Source organism: Nycticebus coucang, chromosome 14, assembly GCF_027406575.1.
Source record: "Nycticebus coucang isolate mNycCou1 chromosome 14, mNycCou1.pri, whole genome shotgun sequence".
In the NCBI taxonomy this organism is placed as follows: Eukaryota; Metazoa; Chordata; class Mammalia; order Primates; family Lorisidae; genus Nycticebus; species Nycticebus coucang.
The window spans coordinates 67425389-67447369 of NC_069793.1; the positions used below are offsets into that span (position 1 = coordinate 67425389).

At 35.2% G+C, this 21981-nt stretch overlaps 1 protein-coding gene and 1 pseudogene across 1 annotated transcript in view; one reads left to right on the forward strand and one right to left on the reverse strand.

Annotated features, from left to right (window-relative positions):
• The window catches only part of PGM2L1 (phosphoglucomutase 2 like 1), a 69603-nt gene that overhangs the window by 40907 nt on the left and 6715 nt on the right, over window positions 1-21981 (reverse strand). The gene's annotated exons all lie outside the window — the stretch shown is intronic.
• On the forward strand, window positions 13277-19709 carry LOC128565259 (60S ribosomal protein L15-like; annotated as a pseudogene).

The following is a 21981-nucleotide window of genomic DNA, read 5'->3' on the forward strand; positions in this document are numbered from 1 at the left end:
CTACTGCGATACCCCCACATGAACAAAAAGATATATTCATATAAGAATGTTCACTGCAGCATATTTACTGGCATAGTATTGCGTAAATGAAGTTAGAGAGGGAGCTCAGTATCACTGAGCTGGTACTAGAGATTTACACAGGATATGAACTTAGGTTAGTCTGGTTCTAAAGTCTACACCATCTCACTATAAATGAACAACAATTGTGTAGGTTAGCTTAGTAATGTTTCTAATAATAATTCAAATCTAGCTACAAAAGAAAATAATCCTTTTTATTATGAGTATGTGAATATAAAAATGATCTAGCAGACATAAATTCTATTAAGATACTGAGTATACTCCCAATGTTTAACTGCTACTATAGGCAGTTATAAAATTCGATTCCCTATTTGTAAATATTACAACAAGTATTAATCTAGTTCCTGGTTCTTAAAAAGATTGTAAACTAGAGAAGAATAAAACTTGATGAAGAATCACGATGTGTTAGACATAATAAGTAAATCTGTATGGTAAAAAGAGCTCAACAATTACGGTAAAAAGCATTTGAAATCTACTTCAAACTTTTTCCCACTATTTGCAAGCTAGACATTAGATGAGATATTGATGCTACAAACTTTTAAAAATGTAACTTAAAAAGCTATCTATGTAGCCATTGTTGTCATGTATTCTCCAGAAATTATTATTTGCATTTTGTTGCTAAAAATCACAAGGCAATCATGATTTTTATAAACCATAACATATGAAAATAGAATTATAAGAAAATTATTTTTAAAGTATAATTTCCATGTAAATCCCAAATATATTAAATGAAAAGGAAAACAGAAGTGTATATAAAGTGTTTTAATTTATATAAAAGAGGTATGCATATATTTATACATTATCTAGAAATATTGCATGCAAATGTAAGAGATTGAAAATACTGATTACTAAAGGGATGTTAAGGATGGAGATATTAAGGATGGGCTTTGAGGTGAAAAAATGACTTATTTATTTATTTTTTTTTGTAGAGACAGAGTCTCACTTTATCGTCCTCGGTAGAGTGCCATGGCATCACACAGCTCACAGCAACCTCCAACTCCTGGGCTTAAGCGATTCTCTTGCCTCAGCCTCCCGAGTAGCTGGGACTACAGGCGCCCGCCACAACGCCTGGCTATTTTTTGGTTGCAGTTCAGCCGGGGCCGGGTTTGAACCTGCCACCCTCGGTATATGGGGCTGGCGCCTTACCGACTGAGCCACAGGCGCCGCCCAAAAAATGACTTATTTTTAATTGCACAGCCATAGTGCTGTTCGGATATTTTACATATGTATTACATATTACTTTTGTTTGTGGTTAAAGACCAGTTAGGTATTCAAGATAGCTGAGAAAAACTCAGCTGAGACACACCACTTGTGTGTCTATTTGAATATTTTTTTTAACCTCATAAATTACTCTCTTTTCTCCAACCACAGAAAGCTACTAATGAGAGCTGAACCTATGAAACTTACATTGGAGTTTTCTCAAATACAAATTATGGTTTGCTTTCTAAATCTCTTCTATAACTTACACTTTCTTCATTTCTTGAGGGTAGGAGAAGTCTGGTCAGCTCAAAAAAAGAAAAACCAGACAGACAATTATTCAATTGCTGCTAACTATTAAAAAAAGCACTTTTAATTACACCATTATCATGTCAGTCAGTAGAAGAGTTAATTGATTTATGTACTTTTCAGAAATATAATGATCTATTATTTAAAATGAAAATTATTTCAAAAGTAAATGCATTCAGTCTGAATTAAATACTCTTAACTAGCATATTTGATTCATTTATTCATTTTTTATTTTATTTTTTTGAGACAGAGTTTCACTTTGTCGCCCTCAGTAGAGTGCCATGGTGTCACAGCTCATAGCAACCTCAAACTCGGGGGCTTAAGCAATTCTCTTGCTTCAGCCTCCCAACTAGCTGAACTACAGGTGCCTGCCACAATGCCCAGCTATTTTTTTTGGCGGTAGTCGTCATTGCTGTTTGGCAGGCCTGGGCTGGATTCAAACCCGCCAGCTCCTGTGTCTGTGGCTGGCACACTAGCTGCTGAGCTAAGATGCCTAGCCTAACTAGCATATTTTAGAATCCTAATAGTTATATATATTATCCCCAAAAAGTAACCCTGAAGAAAGTCTAGAGATTTTAGTGACTACTTGCATATTCTATCCCTCATCAGTAATAAAGCTAATTGTTTAGTATGAAACCAGTAAGCTACAGAATATAGAATATAGAATAAACCCATGCATTATTTTTTAATTTTACCTGTTACCAAAAATTTTCCTTTAGGTTCTAATCCTATGGATTGCTGCAACTTTACATGGCTGAAATGAAGAAAAGAAAGTGTCTTCTTACATAATACTCATGGAGATTTTTTCCATATTGTAAAACCAACCATAAGGCCCAAATTCAAAGAAAATATGAAAGAATTGATTTTTTAAAAAATGTTAAATTTATCGAAGTACTTCTTTTAACAAACTTCTTACAAACTTTCATAGATATGAAAAAAGTTACACACCAAACCAAAATCACGTCAACTGTCTGTGATCAAATGAAAGTGTTAGCATTCACTTACAAAGAATCACTTTGGATTCTCTCAAGCTTTTCTAAATTTATTCTGCTTATCACTAGAGACTTCTGTATTATTTATGTGTAGTAAATATAACTGTGTATAAAAAAGTAATCAACATTGGTAATGCTAAAAAAAATTGTAATCCTAACACTATGGGAAGCCAAGGCAGGAAGACTGCTTGAGCTCAGGAGTTCAAGACCAGCTTTAGCAAGGGTGAGATCCCCAACTCTTCTAAAATACGAAAAATTAGCTGGGCATTGTCGTGGATGCTTGTAGTCCCAGCTACTTGGGAGGCTGAGGCAGGAGGATTGCCTGTGAGCAAGGTTGATGCCACAGTACTCTAACCTGGGGCAACAAAGTGAGACTCTGTCCCCCCCCCACACCCCCCAAAAAGTTGTTGTCTCCTTGACTGTACAAACACTTTTCAATTTAATTAAATCCCATTTGTTTATTATTGCTGTTGTTGCTATTGCCATGGCAGTCTTCCTCATAAAATCTTTCCCCGGGCCGGTATCTTCCAGTGTTTTTCCTATTCTTTCTTTGAAGATTTTTATTGTTTCATGCCTTAAAGTCTTTTATCCATCTTGAATCAATTTTTTTGAGTGGAGAAAGGTACGGGTCCAGTTTCAGTCTTTTACATGTGGATATCCAATTCACCCAGCACCATTTATTGAATAGGGAATCTTTTCCCCAGTGGACGCTCTTGTTTAGTTTATCAAAGATTAGGTGGCTGTAAGTTCTTGATTTCATTTCCTGGTTTTCTATTTGATTCCAAATGTCTGTGTCTCTATTTTTGTGCCAGTACCATGCTGTCCTGACCACTATGGCCTTGTTATACAGCCTAACATCTGGTATGGTGACACCCCTGGCTTTGTTTTTATTGCTAAGAACTGCCTTAGCAATATGGGTTTTTTTTCTGGTTCCATACAAAACGCAGAATCATTTTTTGCAAGTCTTGAAAATAGGATGTTGGGATTTTAATAGGGATAACGTTGAAATCAGTAAATTGCTCTGGGAAGTATAGACATTTTAACATGCATCTATATTCATTAGTGAAATTGATCTAAAATTCTCCTTTTTTTTTTTTTTTGAGACAGAGCCTCAAGCTGTTGCACTGGGTAGAGTGCTGTGGCATCACAGCTCACAGCAACCTGAAACTCCTGGGCTCAAGCGAGTCTCCTGTCTCTGCCTCCCGAGTAGCTGGGACTACAGGCGCCCACCACAACACCCGGCTATTTTTTTGGTTGCAGCTGTCATTGTTGTTTGGCGGGCCTAGGCTGGATTTGAACCCACCAGCTCAGGTGTATGTGGCTGGCGCCTTAGCTGCTTGAGCCACAGGCGCCGAGCCTTAAAATTCTCCTTTTTAATTGGGTCTTTTCCTGGTTTTGGTATCAGGGTGATGTTTGCTTCGTAGAATGTGTTGGGGAAGATTCCTTCCTCCTCAATTTTATGGAATAATTTCTGCAATATAGGAATAAGCTCTTCTTTGAAGGTTTGATAAAATTCAGGTGTGAAGCCATCTGGACCAGGGCATATTTTTGTTGGAATTTTTTTTATTGTTTCTTTGATCTCAGTGCTTGAAATTGGTCTATTCAGGAGCTCTATTTCATCTGGGGTAAGTCTAGGGAGAGGGTGTGATTCCAAATATTGATCCATTTCCTTTACGTTGTTGAATTTCTGGACATAAAGTTTCTGGTAGTATTCAGAGATAATCTTTTGTATCTCTGTGGCATCAGTTGTTATTTCCCCTTTATCACTTCTGATTGAGGTTACTAGAGATTTTGCTTTTTTATTTCTAGTTAGTCTAGCCAAAGGTTTATCAATTTTATTTATTTTTTCAAAAAACCAACTCCTTGTTTAATTAATTTTCTGAATGATTCTTTTGTTTTCAATTTCATTAATCTCTGATTTAATTTTGGATATTTCTTTTCTTCTGCTGGGTTTAGGCTTAGATTGTTCTTCTTTTTCCAATTCCATCAGATGGCTTGTGAGTTTGTTGATGTGATCTCTTTCTGTTTTTTGAATGTAGGCTTCTAAAGAGATAAATTTTCCTCTCAGGACTACTTTTGCTGTATCCCATAGGTTTTGGTAACTTGTGTCTTCATTGTTGTTATACTCAAGGAAGTCAATAATTTCCTTTTTTATTTCTTCCTGCACCCAAATGTCATTCAGCATAAGGTTGTTTAACTTCCATGCCTTTGTGTGAGGTTGAGCATTTCTGTTGGAGTTGAGTTCCCCTTTGTGTGCCTTGTGGTCTGAGGAGATTCAAGGCAGAATTTCAATTCTTTTGATTGTGTTGAGGTTTATTTTGTGTCCTAGGATATGATCAATTTTGGAGAATGTTCCAGGGGACGATGAGAAGAATGTATATTCTTTATCTTTAGGATGGAGTGTTCTATATACGTCTATCAAGCACAGTTGTTTTAGGGTCTCATTTAAATCTCTAACATCTTTAATTTCTGTTTAGACGATCTGTCCAGCTCTGAGAGAGGGATATTAAAGTCCCCTGTTACTATGGTGTTATAGGATATCATATTGCTCAAACTAAGCAAAGTCTGTTTCAAGAATCTGGAAGCATTTAAATTGGGTGCATAAATATTTAGAATTGAAATGTCTTCTTGTTGTATTTTTCCCTTGACCAATAAGAAGTGACCATCATTGTCTTTTCTGACAATAGACAACCTACTCAACAGGAAAGGATATTTGCATATTTTGAATCAGACAAACACTTAATAACCAGGATCTATACAGAACTTCAATTAATTCACAAGGAAAAAACCAACAATCCCATACATCAATGGGGAAGAGAGATGAATAGAATCTTCTCCAAAGATGACGGATGAATGGTCAGCAATTATATGAAAAAATGCTCATCATCACTAATTATTAGAGAAATGCACATTAAAACTACCCTGAGATATCACCTAACCCCAGCAAGAATGGCCTATATCACAAAATTTCAAAACTGCAAACGCTGGTGCAGTTGTGGAGAGAAAGGAACACTTTTATACTGCTAGTGGGACTGCAAACTAATACAACCTTTTTGGAAGGAAGTATGGAGAAACCTCAAAGAACTCAACCTAGACCTCTCATTTGATCCTGCAATCCCATTACTGGGCATCTATCCAGAAGGAAAAAAAACCTTTTATTATAAAGACACCTATATTAGGCTGTTTATCGCAGCCCAATTAACAATTGCCAAAATGTGGAAACAACCTAAACGTCCTTCAACCCAGGAATGGATTAGTAAACTGTGGCATATGTATACAATGGAATATTATTCAGTCATAAAAAATGGAGATTTTTCAGCATTTGTACTAACCTGGATGGAAGTGGAACACATTATTCTTAGTGAAGCATCACAGGAGTGGAGAAGTATGAATCCTATGTACTCAATTTTGATTTAAAGACAATTAATGACAATTAATGACATGGTGGGGCATGGGGGAAGGGGAGAGCAGACAGAGAAGGAGGGAAGGGGTGAGGGAAAGGAAAAGAAGAAAAAAAAGAACGAGAAAAGAAAAGAAAATGGTCCTAAGAATAGGGGGAAGGGGGAAAGGGAAGGGAGTGGGGGCAGGGGGGTAAAGGGAAGGGGATTGGTGGGATTACACCAGCGGTACATCTTACAAAGGTATATGTGAAACTTGGTAAATGGTCTGTGAAGCTAGTGAATGATGCCCCATGATCCTATCAATGTACACAGCTATGATTTAATAAAAAAAAAAAAGAAAAAAAAAAGAAAAGAAAATGATGACTAATTTTCACATAAATTGTTTTTAATTTTGACCAAAGTATATTACATTAATTTTGACCAAAGTATATAAACATTAATTTTCAACTCGACATGTTAATATGTTGTTTAGGATATTGTATCCTTATTTATAAGTGACATATGTTTGTAATTTCTCCTTTATAGTAATATATTTTCTTCAACTTTAATATCAGGTGTACCCAGATCAAGTAGAATGATTTTGATGTATTTCTTCTTTTTCTACTGTCTTTTAAGATTTAGCATGATCTGTTTTTTGAAATTATCGTTTACTTTTATTTATAAATATTAGTTGTCTATTTTTTGATACTTAAAAAAGTTAACTGATGACTCCATACTGAATCTCAGAGTCAAAGCATTCTATAATAGACATACTCTTATTTGACAATGTGAATGTTACTTTCTTTGCATTATTATTATTATTATTGCTTAATATTTTGATGAAGCAATTGATTCCTTTTCTGAATGTATTTATGTTCGTTCGTTCTTTACAAGGTTTTTGTTTCTAATTTTTATCTTAAACATTTTATTGTTATTAAATTTTAAGTCTTTTCAATTTTGTGAAAGCAAAAAAATGGCAACCTAATTAACACATGTATATGTAAAAATTAAAATTAAAATTAAAAAAAGTAATCAAGTTTACAATGAGGCAAACCTCTTGCCTAATAAATAATATTTATTAACCTACAAATATTCTTTCCTGCTTATTTTATAAACTTAATATTTTTATAATTCTTATATAATTACAAATAAGGTTTTTAAAATGCTACTTAACAAAGACTTGTGTCTAAATAATAAATATCAGTTTTATTTAATTAAAGAGAAAAAAATTAGTTTATTTCTAAATAGAAGTTAAAATAGTAAACTGCAATCTGAAAATATGAAGGGTAAACATAGCTGACATTTACTTCTGACATTCAGCCAGGCTAAAGATCCAAATCTAGAGTCTGGAAGCAGGACAGGTTTTCCAAATCAGATGCTTCCTTATTAGATTCTTATTGTAAAGAAGAGAAGTTCCATATACTCATGCTAAACCAATTTATATGTACTTTTTCCGTCTAAAGGATTTTTGTGTAATACTAAATTTAATTTCCCTAACATTAAAAACTTGGTAGAAATTAGCATAAATTACATTGGCTTAGATAAAAGACTTGAATAACTATACTTGTCATATAAAATGAGATTAACTTGAGGAATAATTGCTTGATGAATATAAAAACTGTATCTAGGAAATGAAGATGCTAACTACCCCAAAAATAGAAAATAAGCTTTGAAATATAATAAGTTGTTATATTTAAGTATAATATTAGATATGCCAAGATTAGTGTAAATGATTAAAATTAAAATGTTAAATTATTTTACTTCAAAACTCAAGACTGTATACACTTAGTCTTTAAAAAACCAAAACCAAAACCAAAAAACTAAAAACTATGCTGGGTGCAGTGGCTCATGCCTGTAACCCTAGAACACTGAAAGGCTGAGGTGGGAGGATTGCTTGAGCTCAGGAGTTCAAGACCAGCCTGAGCAAGAGTGAGACTGCCATCATTACGAAAAAAGTAGAAAAATTAGCCAGCCATAGTGGCATGCACCTGTAGGTGCAGCAACTAGGGAGGCTGAACCAGGAGGATCACTAAAGCCCAGGAGTTTGAGGCTGCAGTGAGCTATGATGACACCACTGTACACTAGCTCAGGTAACAAAGTGAGACACTATCTCAAAAAAACAAACAAAAACACTAGAATTTTTTTCCAACAAAGCACACATATTGAGCTGAATTTTACTGTTCAAGATAGTTAAACTTGTCTCTGTAAAGCTTTAAGTAAAAAGTATATCTCATATAATGTAGTCAATATAAAATATATTGTTCATTTATTTTTGAGGCAGGATCTCACTCTGTCCCCTGGGTAGAGTACCATGGTGTCATAGTTCACAGCAACTTCAAACTCCTGGGCTCAAGTGATCCCTTTGCCTCAACCTTCCCAGTAGCTTGGACTACAGGCACCCACCATGATGCCTGGCTAGTATTTTTATTTTTCATAGGGACAGATGGTGGACTTCAACTCCTGAACTCAGGCAATCCACCCACTTCAGCCTCCTAGAGTGCTAGGATTACAGGTGTGAGCCACTGTACCTGGCCTACATAAAATATTTTAAGTGTTCATTGTCTTTTTATAAATTGTCTGACACATCATACTGTTCTTGGCAAATAAGGATCCAATTATTGGTCAACTTGTTCGGCAGATCACTTTAAGGTAATGGAAAGATCACTGAACTTTGATTCTAGAAGGCTTGGTCCTGATCTGAGTCTGCAATTGGTTAGCTAGAATATACTGAACAAGTCACCTGACCTCCCCCTAGACTTTGGATTCCAAGCAGGTGTGATGACTTTTGAGTTTATCTTTTCAAGCTCTATAGGTTTTATCCAGACATGTTCATGTGCCTAAGAAAACCTGACTTACCCAGTCTATTCTTTCAAACAAGTCAGGAGTCCTTGAACAGGTCATTTCTTTCTGAAGCTCGTTAAGTATAACTTAGGAGTTTAAATTTAATTAGAAAAGACTTCCAGTTTCTCTATATACATTTTTAAAAGAAAAGATCCTTTCAAATCTTAATATTTTGATTTTTAGACCCAAGATTCACCCTGGAACCTAGTCAGGAATGGAACTTCTTTATCACTTTCTATTTAATTTTTTCCTTGAACCTCATTCTTTGAAATATTGTTTATCAAACAAAATGTATCAATTTCTTTTCTTTTTTTTTTAAATCAAAGGCAATTCATCCTCCCCACCCCAAAAAAGGCAATTGCCAAAGGAGGAGCTCGAGCATTACCATGGCCATAGTTCTAATCTAATCAAGACCAAGAGAAACCCCAATGTTTTGACTGGATTAAAAACAGTCTGTATATGAGTTTTATAGGGTATTTTGAAAAACTGACAATAACTCACCAATCTGTGTTACCAGATTGGTAACAGGGCCTAACTGGATAGCTATCTTCCAATATTTCTTCTTCAGTCTTTGAGTTTTTAGCTAGGCACATACCAGGCAGCCCAGCTAGAGCTGTATCTCAGTCTACCTTACAGCTAGGTGTGTCCAAGCAACGATGTTCTGGCCAATAGCATGAAAAAGAAAATAACCTTTCAGGTCTTGCCCCAAAAGGGATAAAATCTATACTGTCCTAAATTTGATGTTGCAGTGAGTTATCATGGTATCACTGGACTCTAACCAGGGTGACAAAGTCTTAAATTTGTTCACTGAATTCTTACTTTTAATTATTGTATTTCTTCGTTCAGAATTTATATTTTATTTGATTTATTTTTTTGAGACAGAGTCTCACTATATTGCCCTTGGTAGAGTGTTGTGGTGTCATATCTCACAGCAACCTCCAATTCTTGGGCTTAAGTGATTCTCTTGCCTCAGCCTCCCAAGTAGCTGGGACTACAGGCCTGAATTTATATTTTAAAAATTTTATTATGCCTTTATTATTTTCATTTCTCTGCCAATTTTGTGTGTGTGTAGAAAAAGATACTTGAAATCACATATCTTGTACTTCATAGGCAATGTAAGAGTTTTCAAGGATCATTTATTTTATTTTATGTGATTTTCATTATTTACTGAGTTTAGAAACTAACTCTCAAATAAGACAAGACTTCATTATATCAGAAATGTTCTGACACTGAAGTTACCTATTAGGGATACTACAGAATATATTTTTATTCTTAGTAGCTTACACAAGATGGTGTCTTGGTTGTCATCAAATGTGATTCTATAGTTTTCTGCTTAATTTAATTTATACCAAAGATTCATGGCCTGATGTTTAATGCGTATTTTACAATGATGAAATACTACCAATCAGGAGAACCTTGCCCATCAGCATGAAAACTACCAACAAAGGAAACAATGTTTTTTCTTTTTTATTAATAAGGCCCAATTTTTATATTCTTCTGAAATCAGACTAAAATCATAGTCTGACTGTATTTATCAGAAATGAAATATATCTATATCATGTGTATGTCATCTTTACCTATGTTACAGAAATAAACCAAAAGAAAAGAAGCTACACGCAAAATGATGCTCTCAGTATTATTCAAAGTGGCTTTTAAAAATCAGAAATACTTCAAAATAGCCAACAAAAAAACTGATTAATCTGATAAATTTACCAAGTGAAATGTTATGCTGTCAATTGTAATTATGTTCTGCATGATAAAAATTCATAATGTTTCTAGAGCATAATCTTCAGACACATGTGTAAGTATCTCTATGGGATCAATTCCTACAAGTGGAATTACTGGGTCAGATTTTATGTATTTAAAAGTTTGACAGACATTGCCAAACTGCCTTCCAGAGAGGATACAACAATTTATTCTGACAACAATATAGAAAAGTGCCTGCTTTCCCAAATTCCTGACTCCATATGGACGTAGCAAGTATTTTTCTTTGCCACTGTGAAAATGAAAGCTATATTTTTAGTTTTAATTTTCATTTTTCTTATAAATTAGACCAAGCATATTTTCATATACTTAAAAGACATATGAATTTCCTTTTCTATGAAATTGCCTTCTATGAACTGTCTTCATATCTTTTGATAACTTTCTACTGAGCCAAAATATAGTCATCTTTTCTTTTTTTTTAATTTAATGTTAAAGAAGTAAGCTTTTTGTTGACTTATCATATATTATAAATATTTTTCCCAGTTTGTCTTTTGAATTTATGAATTCTTATCATCAATGTAAAGGTAAAGAAAGAGCCTGAAGAGATAAATGGGCAGTGAAACTTTTTTGACCCCACATAATGTGTGCATTCTGGAAAATACAACTTTGCAGTTTGATGGCCTCAAGGCAAGAGGGATTAAAATCAAAGCTCCAGGCTTGCACAAATTGAGAAGTTTAACAGAAAGATCATCCTTACAATAAACTATAATAGAAGCCAAAGAGCTTCATTCTCAGGATGAAAATAAATGAAAAACAGAATTATAATACAGTTCTAAATAGTCTGGTTTAGCCAGAACACCACAAGCTATGAATTTGGTGAAGAAGTAAATGAAAACCTCACTGGAAGAAGTTACCTATGCCCTGAACTTCGAAAAAGATCCTATAGATCTTTTAAATATAACATCCTGCAAACAATCTAAAATAACTAGATACACTTTGAATTTTGTGCTGAGTGAAAACTAGTAGAAAATAAAGAACTCCAAAAATTCAAGATATAAAAATTATCAGATGTAGACCATGAAACAACTATGTTGAGTATTTCATTAAGCGTACTCAACATAGTTGTTTCATGGTCTACATCTGATAATTTTTGTATCTTGAAGTCAATAAAAAGCTTGAATCTGCAACTAACTATAAACTATATAGTTTAAAACAAATTTTTAAATTCAAACAGAACTTATATAAATAATATATGCAGAAACCGAAATTAAAAGCTCAATGGATAAGTTATATAGCAAATTGAATATAGCTGAAGGAGACAGAAGTGAATTATAAGATAGGCCAAAAGGAAATATACAAGAGTATAGCATGGAAAGACAAAGGATAGAAAATACAGAAGAGAAGATGAGAGACACAGAAGATACAGTAGGAAGGTATGGCATACTTTTCAGAAAATTCCCAGAAGGAAAGATAGACATGGCAGAAATAATATTCAATAATAATGGCTAAGAACTTTTCAAACTTGTTAATTCAAAGATTTAAGAAGTCCAATTATTCCTAAGTAGAATTAAACAAAAACAACTAGAAACATCACTGTAACTCTTTGGAAAGGCAAGACAAAGAAAATTATAAAAGGAAAAAATGATCTTCAAAAGAATGGCAGCTGGGAGGTGCCCATAGTTCAGTGGGTAGGGTGCTGGCCACATACACCTAGGCTCACAGGTTCAAACCTGGCCCAGGCCAGCTAAAACAACAATGACAACTGCAACAAAAAAATAGCTGGACATTGTGGTGGGTGTCTGTAGTCCCAGCTACTTGGGAGGCTGAGGCAAGAGAATCACTTAAGCCCAAGAGTTTGAAGTTGCTATGAGCTATGATGCCACAGCATTCTACCCAGTACAATAGAGCTCTGTCTAAACAAATAGATTTTATTTTTTATTTTATTTTTCTTTTTAGATACAGAGTCTCACTTTGTCGCCCTTGGTAGAGTGCCATGGCGTCACAGCTCACAGCCAAACTCCAGCTCTTGGGCTTAGGCAATTTTCTTGCCTCAGCCTCCCAAGTAGTTGGGACTACAGGCGCCCGCCACAACGCTCAGCTATTTTTTGTTGCAGTTTGGCAGGGGGCCGTGTTTGAACCCACCACCCTTGGTATTTGGGGCTTGCGCCCTACTCACTGAGCTACAGGCACTGCCCAAACAGAAAAGATTTTAAATGCATAAAAAAAAACATACCATTTGCTTTCTGCACAGCCAAGTGAACTCCAATTATATTTTACCCTCTCACAGATAACTAGAAACTCTAGACAAAATAAAAAAAAAAAATCAAAACCCACAAAGATCTGAAAGTAATAGTGAACAAAAAGAAGGCTTGATTCTAGAAGGGGATTAATACTTGAGAGATGGGAACAACACAGAATGAAGTTCCTGTTTTTATGGTTTTTCATTTAAGGGCAGGGAGTATTAAGGGCCACTAGTAGCGGCTAAAACACTAATGAAAATTCTGCAGGCCTTATGGCCTGAAGAAACAAAGCACAGAGTTGACTTCAACTGCATTATCAGATGCCTGACATCCTCTTTTGTGGAAGTGTCTGCAATTTTTATGTCATTCTCACTTGCTTCTTCCATTTCATCAGCTGCTTCATTCACTTTTATGCTTGCTTGTACTTTGGTCAATACAGCTTGGAAAACTGCTTCTGGAACAGGTTCATTACAAGTTGCTGCTTCATCATCCATTGCAAAAAAACCCTTCCAAATCTACTCCTTCAAATTCTACCATGGGAGATAGACTGATGCTCTTAGGTTGTGACAAATCCATCCTTCTTGGAACACTTCTGTATCATTTCTGGTGGAACTTTATTCCAAGCAGAACTGATCAGAAGACAGCATCCAGAGCATTAACTGATTCAGTGGATGAAGTTGTCTCCACAGGACCACAGGTTTGTGTTTTAGTAATGACCCACTGCAGTAGCTAGACTCTGTAGTGCATTTTAAATGTTTAATGATGCCTTGCTCAAGACATTGAAATTTTGAGGTTGTGTTTGGACACAAAATTTTCAGCATCAAGTCTGTGAGATGATTCACTTGCAGGTGGCCAGGACAGTTATCTACTGTCAGTAGAACAGACTGCTTCTTCTTCATTTCTTGATTGATACTCCTTACCCACTCCTCAAATAGGACACCAGTCATCCAGGTACATTTGTTTGATCTCCAAGCGATGAGGAGGTCTTTGGGTTTCAGGTTCTTGAATGTGTGTCACTTTGCAGTTTCGTCAGTCACCAAGGGCTTTAGTTTCTCTTTGGCTGAGCCAGCTCAAAGCAGAACTGTGAAATGATCTCCAGAAAGTTTTCCACCGTGCATGGTGAGGCTCCTGTCAGGCACTGCCTTGAAAAAGTCCATACTCATCAGCGTTAAATATGTAGCTGATTTAGAAAACAATTTGACATTCTTCAAAAAGTTAAACATAATTATATGATCCAGCAGTTCAACTGGATCATATAATATAGTCGAGATATAGTCCCAAGAGAATTGAAACACGTGTCTATACAAAAGCTAGTATATAAAAATGTTCAAAGCAGCCAAAACATGGAAACAATTCAAATGTTTATCAACCAATGAATGAACAACATGTAGTATATCTAGACAATAGAATATTATTAGGCAATAAAATGTAATTAAAGGAATGATGATTCATGTTAACAACATGGGTGAACTATGAAAATATGCTAAGTGAAAGAAGCCATATTCAAAAGGCCACAAATTATATCATTCCATTTATATAAAATGTCCAGAACAGGCAAATTTATAGAGATAGTGTAGCAGATTAGTGGTTGTGAGGAGCAAGGGAGAGGAAGGAATAGGGAGTAACTACTAATGGGTATATATTTCATTTTGGGGTTAAAATGTTCTGGAATTAGATAATGGTGATGACTGTATAATTATTTGAACATACTGAAATCCAGTGAACTGTATACTTTGAAATGGTGAATTTTATAATTTTATGTTATGAGAATCATATCTCAATTAAAAACAACTACTATAGGGCATAAATTAGATCAGTGTTTACCAGAAGCTAGAGGTAGGGACCGTAGGGAACTTTTTACAGTGATAGAAATAGTCTGCATCTTGATTGTGCTGTTAATTGTGCAACTGTATATATTTCTCAACATTTATTAAGTTGAATACATAAAAGGGTGAAATTTACTGTCAATTATATAAATGTAAATTATACCTCAATAAGCTTGACTTATAAAAAAAGTATACCAAAAATCTACAACACTGATGTTGGAGTAGAATAAACATGAATAACTCTGAAGTGTTTTGCCTTATAATGTATGAATTGGTAGCAAACAATATTTAATGTTAAAACAAAAGCACTTTATTTTCTTTATAAAAACATTTGGAAAATATAATTATTTATTTATTTATTTATTTATTTTTTGAGATAGAATCTCAGTATGTTGTCCTGGGTAGAGTGCCGTGGCATCACAGCTCACAGCAACCTCAAACTCTTGGGCTTAAGTGATTCTCTTGCCTCAGCCTCCCAAGTAGCTGGGACTACAGGCACCCACCACAACGCCCAGCTATTTTTTGGTTGTATGTCATTGTTGTTTAGCTGGCTCAGGGTGGGTTAGAACCTGCCAGCTTGGGTATATGTGACTGGTACCACAACCACTGTGCTATAGGCACCAAGCTGGAAAATATAATTTAATATTAAAAATCTAGTACTTGAAAGATGCCTAAATTCTCATTGGCTCTATGAAGAAGTTTTTTAAACATGCAAATTACAACAATAAATTCATGTTTGTTTGAGTTGTAGTATTATATAATATCAACTCTTAAGTTTTTTCCTTATCGTTATGTAAAAGTTTGTTAAATAAGTCATTTATTTAAATATGAATCTAATTTTATAGAAACCACAAACAGAACTTACTATCTTTGTGATAGTAAGTTTTCTACTTTTACTTTGCTACTTAAGAAAACATCGTAGGCTGTATTTGCTGTTTTTTATTGTGGGCTTGCATTTTGTTAAGGAACTATAATTTTTAAAAATCTTGTACTATTTAGGGATAAGTTCATAGCATCCACATTTTCAAAAGTTATATATTAACTATGTAAGAAATCTAACAAATATTTTGATTTTAGTGTTTTCTAACATTGAAATCGTTTTAAGTGATTTTTTTTTTTTAAAAAAGAGCTATTAAATTGCAGGGTTATCTTTATTTAAGTGAGAAACAAAGTGATTTTTTTAACTGAACAAGAAATTTAGACCAAATCCTAGCATTCCTAGATACTCCTTGCTTACTTTGGGCAAAGAATAAAGGGAGAAAAATGAGATCAGGGAAGTGAACATGGGAATTTAAATTTTATCTGTAATTTGTTTCTTTCTTTAAAAAGATCTAATTCAAATTTAGCAAAATGATATGCTTTAATAAAATGGGAGTTGTTTATCATTCTCTGTCTTTTAAAAAAGAGAAAAATTGGGCGGCGCCTGTGGCTCAGTCGGTAAGGCGCTGGCCCCATATACCAAGGGTGGCGGGTTCAAACCCGGCCCCGGCCAAACTGCAACCAAAAAATAGCCGGACGTTGTGGCGGGCGCCTGTAGTCCCAGCTGCTTGGGAGGCTGAGGCAAGAGAATCGCTTAAGCCCAGGAGTTGGAGGTTGCTGTGAGCTGTGTGAGGCCACGGCACTCTACAGAGGGCCATAAAGTGAGACTCTGTCTCTACAAAAAAAAAAAAAGAGAAAAATCAACTTGTTAATGTCTCATTGCTTCTTTAATGTTCTTAAAAAGCTCTATAAACATCTTTATGTAAAACTTTTTTTAAGAGATAGGGTCTTGCTCTGTCCCCCAGGTTGGAGTGCAGTGACATAATCATTAGCTCACTGTACCTTTGAGCTCCTGGACTGAGTGATCTTCCCACCCTGGCCTCCTTGAGTAGTGAGGATTACAGGTATATGCTACCATGCCCGGCTTATGTAAAATGTGGATAGCCACATTTCTATCAGCCACATTTCTACCCGGCTGCCCTCCACAACTCTAACCCATCTCAGCCTAACTACATATGGCAGGCAAATTAATCAGCTAAGAATAAGCAATAGAGTCCAATTCCAATTCCATCAAATGTAAAAGTTAGAAAGGACAGGATCAAATCCCAAAAGGCAGAGGAGTTCCAAATCTTTTTGGATTCAAATACTCTATTTCTTTAAGCCTGAATTTGTACATAGGTTAAAAAAATAAAAATAACTACCTCAAACAATCCTTGGGAGGATTATGAGACTTCCTACAAGAAAGCATCTAGTAGCATGTGTTCCCTCAATGAACACTAGTTTTCCTTCATCTTTTCTTACCCCCATACTAGCACAATACATGTGCTATACTTGAGTTAAGAAAGAAATGTCTTCATTATTCCTGTATGCCTCCTGCTAAGATTCATTTCCTTGATTATTGTCATTTTCCATTTAATCCCCTACTTTAAAATTTTCTGTCCCTATATTCATTATCTGTTACTACTCCACTTATCCTTCAAGGTCCAGCTCAAATTCTACTTCTCACAAAGTCTTCCTGGCTTTGAACTCCGACTGTCCTTAAAAGCCAATGCCAGACAACTGGCAGCTTACTCCTTTGTATTTTAAATTTCATCTTTATTGTTATGAAATCCATTTACATGTTTATCTTATTTTAAAAAATAACAGTAATACAGATAAAGGTACAGACATCTTTGACAATTATCCTCATTTCCAGTCTCCTCCGAGGAGTCAAAGATGTAGGGGCACAATCTACTTTTGTAACTTATTCTCCTAGACCCTTATGTACACATCTATACTGCTTATAAAATGTTTATGATACTACCCATAAAATGTAGTTTTGCTTTAACGCCTTTTCTTTTATATATATGGCATCAAATTGAACATGATACTCTATAACTTGCTTATTTCACTTGTACCTTACACTGATGGACAAATACTACACGATTTTACCTATATGAGGTATCTAAAATAGTCAAATTTCATAAAATCAACAAATGGTTGTTGCCAGGGTCTGGGGAGAGGTAGGGAAAAATGGAGAGTTGCTATAATGGGCAGAAAGTTGCAGCTAAAAAAGATAAATTCTAGAGATTTGCTGTACAACATTGCATGCTTGAAAATTTGTTAAGAGGGTGGATTTCATGTTAAATGTTCTTACTACAAAAAATAATTAAAAAATACATCGATCTACATAGCTATCTATCTGTATCTACATATACACATATCTTGGAGGTCCTTTTAACACACATGTATTTCTGCTACTCTTTTACTGCACAGTGTTCCAGTTTATTTAACCATTCTTCTATTGGTGGGCATTTAGATTTTTTTCTAATTTTCACTAGGATAAATAATGAAATACTTATTTCATTATTTCAGAGAGAAAATGACATGAATGTTAAAGATGTAGCACAAAATAAAACCCACTACTTAACCCTAAAGAGTTTTTCTAACAAGGTAGGCTCTGATTAACTGAAAGCTAAAATGCCTTTGAATCTGAGAAATATAATATTTTTCATTTACAATATTATATTATTCATATTCTTTTGACATCAAATATGACCATTTCCACAATTTTGTTTAATAAGAGACACTGCTCATTAAATTATTTGGTGTGAAAGACCCTCCCCACAGGGTCAGCAACAATAACCTACTCTGTTTTTCTCCAACAGCATTATTTTCTCCATTAACCCAACACCAGAGGGCAGCAGTCTCAGCACTAATTAGCAGTGATGCAGAGAATAACTAATGAAAAAAATATTTCTTTAGTAAAATCTGCACTAAATTACTAATCAACCTTTTATTTGAGGGAAGAACTATTTCTAAAGAACCAGACAGGCATATGACTTAGGTAAAAACAATGAAATAAGACAATCATGCTGTCTCTCTGAAAGGACAAATGAATAAAATCTAATTTAGATTATCATTAAAATCTGAGCTAATGAAATATAATATTTATATCCTTTTGCTATTCAATGTATCTCGCAAATAAAATATCAAAGAACCAAATAATGATAAATTTCTTAATCTCTTTTTATTAGATTCTCCATATTCTCTCTGACTTTTTAAATAAGAGGAGAGGAAGAGATAGGGAAAATAATTCTAGATCAAAGATAGATTCAGATGGGCTTTATAATGGCCCCGTGGAAGACTGGAGGAATTAAATAAAAATCCTTTATTAAGCAAAAAATAGGGCAAAGAAGGCCTCCAAATAACAAGCAGAAGTAGCCAGTCTACCTATATTAAATATTGTAAATGAATAAAAGAACTAAGCACTAAGAAGTTATACACTTAAAAATGGTCAAGATGGGGCTAGGCATTGGGGCTCAAACCTGTAATCCTAGCACTCTGGGAGGTCCAGGTAGAATGATCCCTTGAACTCAGGAGCTGGGGACCAGCCTTAGCAGCAAAGAGACTCCTCCAGTCCCAGCTATTTGGGAGGCTGAGGCAGGAGGATAACAAACCCAGGAGTCAGAGGGTTGCTGTGAGCGAGGCTAATGCCATAGCACTCTAGCCTGGGGTAACAGGCTGAGACTCTATCTAAAAAAAAAAAAAAAAAAAAAAAATCCATCAGGCAGCAGCCATTGGGTAAGAACTTCCAGAAGCTATGAAGGAAGAAGCAATCTGATGTAAGTTACTTTCTTCTGAGAGTCTGCTGCTGGCAGCACAGCCAGTTCTCTGTGCTCCACAGGGCTTCCTGTCCCACTCAGTCAGATAAAATGTGCAGACTGGGCTACAAGACCAAGCAGAGTCATGTTCATAGACAGGATTCCTATGCACTGTGATGGCACAAACACCCAGTTCCTAAGAGTGCAACCTATGGCAAACCTGTCCATCATGGTGTGAACAAGCTAAAATTCGCCAGAGACCTTCAGTCTTTTGCTAAGGAACAGTCCTAAATTCTTGCTGGGTTGGTGAAGATTCTATGTACAAATTTTTTTAGGATATCCTCATTGATCCTTCTCATAAAGGTATCAGAAGAAATCCTGACACCCCAGTGGTTCGCCAGTCCATAAGAGCAGGGAGATGCATGGGGTGACATCTGCAGGTGGGAAGAGCCAGGGCCTTGGGAGGGGTCCTAAGTTCCATCACACTATTAGTGGTTCCTGTCATGCAGCTTGGAGAAGGTGCAATACTCTCCCCAGCTTCCCAGTACCAATAAGCAATGTTTGTAAAATTCATACCTAATAAACAATTTAGGATAGTCAAGGAAAAAAAGTCAAGATGGTAACTTTTGTGTTCTATGTTTCAAATCATGTCTACATGAGACAATTTTCAAAATAGGTATGAAAAATACAAATCTCTTCCCTTTCAATTATATATACATACATATTTTAAAATAATGAATAATTTTTTAGAGCAGTTGTAGGTTTACAGGAAATTGAACAAATAGTACAGGAAGTTCCCATGTATACTCCTTTAACAGATTCACTTATTAAAATCTTGTATTATTATGGTATATTGCTACAATTGACACAAAATTTAGATATTATCTAACTAAAGCCCTTAGTTTACATGAGGTTTCACTCCTTGTGTTATAAAAGTCAATGGATTTTGATGAATGTATAATGACTTTTTTTTTTTTTTTTGTAGAGACAGAGTCTCACTTTATGGTCCTTGGTACAGTGCCATGACGTCACACGGCTCACAGCAACCTTTAACTCTTGGGCTTATGTGATTCTCTTGCCTCAGCCTCCCAAGCAGCTGGGACTACAGGCGCCTGCCACAACACCCAGCTATTTTTTGGTTGCAGTTTGGCCAGGGCTGGGTTTGAACCTGCCACCCTCGGCATATGGGGCCGGCACCCTACTCACTGAGCCACAGGCGCCGCCCTGTATGATGACATTTATCTATCATTTATATATCATAGAAAATAGCTCCAATGTCCTCAAAATTCCTTGTGCTCCTCCTATTTATCCCTTCACCACTACTCTCTTGTAAACACTGATCTTTTTCTGTCTCTATGGTTTTGCCTTTTTCAGAATGAGATACAATTGGAATTGTATGTTATGTAGCTTTTTCATACTGGCTTCTTTAATAAACTAAAGCTTCTCCATGTCTTTTAATGGCTTCATCAGCTCACTTGTTTTTGTGGATTGTCAGTTTATTTCTTTTAATCACTAATATTGCGTTGTATAAATATACCACAATTTGGAGGTCCAGTGGTACAGTCAGCACATGGTACAGTCAGCACATGGTACTTATATGTGTATGTATATGCCACAGTTTGTTATTCATTCACTTACATCTTAGCTGTTTCCAGTTAGTTTTAGTTCAGGATAAAAGACTTAAACACTTGTCTCCTCTCTCTCCTGAGAACATATTAATATGACAGTAAATGAATAAAAAGACTAAACCCACAATGCAAAAAAAAAAAAAAAAAACTACAGCAAGGGGTTAGTAGGTACTGAGGAATAGATGCAATTCCAATAAGTTTCTAAAAGACAAAAAGTAGTATGAAACAAAGAATAATAAACCCAAACCCCAAATATGTTGATAATGTCTATATTTTGTTTTATAATTGAAATTAAATCTTATCTACAATATGAACTATGAGGACAAAAGTGAAAAGACTGGCTATGAAACAAGCCAGTCACAAAAAGACAAATACTGTATGATTTCACTTACAGGAGGTACCCAGACTTGTCAAATTCATAGAATGAGAAAGTAGAATGAAAGTTGTCAGAGGGCAGGGGGAGGAAGAGAAAGTGGAGCGTTGTTTAACGGCTACAGATTTAAAAGTTCTAGAGATCTGCAGCACAGCAATGTGAATGAACTTAGAAACATTAATGAATTGCACACTTAAAAATGGTCAAGATAGTAATTTTACATTAGGCGTTTTTTACTACAATGAAAAAATTAACCCTTCTGTTTTGTACTCTAATTGATCCTCAAAGTCAAAAATAATGTAAGTACTAAGATAAGACCATCTAAATATTACTCACTGTAGAATCAGTAATAGGGTCTAACAGATTACATTTCTTTCCAGGTACACTTGTGTCGCCCGAAGGTGTTGAGATCAAACATTTCTTTTTCTTAAACTCCATCAACTAGTAGTTCAAAAGCATTCCCCCATTTTACTTTGGACCATACTTACTTAGTCAGGTTTGGCCCTCCCGCCTTGGGTCTTTCATTACTTTTGTTTCCCTCCTCCCATTCTTATCCTTTCTTCTGTGGGTATTGCTTTACTTTTTCTGATGTTATTGTTCATAGAAAGAACATGCCATATTCACGATATCCTGGCAAATTCCAGCTTTTTACTATTTATGGCATAGATGTTGAATTCTTTTTTGAAATATATTTCTTGAAGCCCACTGTGGGTGCAGTACACTGCTGTCATCCAGGATTTCCTTCCATTGGACTTATGGGGTAATTACTCCAAGTTAACTTTCCTAATATTTCCTTTTGCTATGTTTCCACAACTTTAACTTTTATATTTTCTTTTACACTTGGCAGGCTA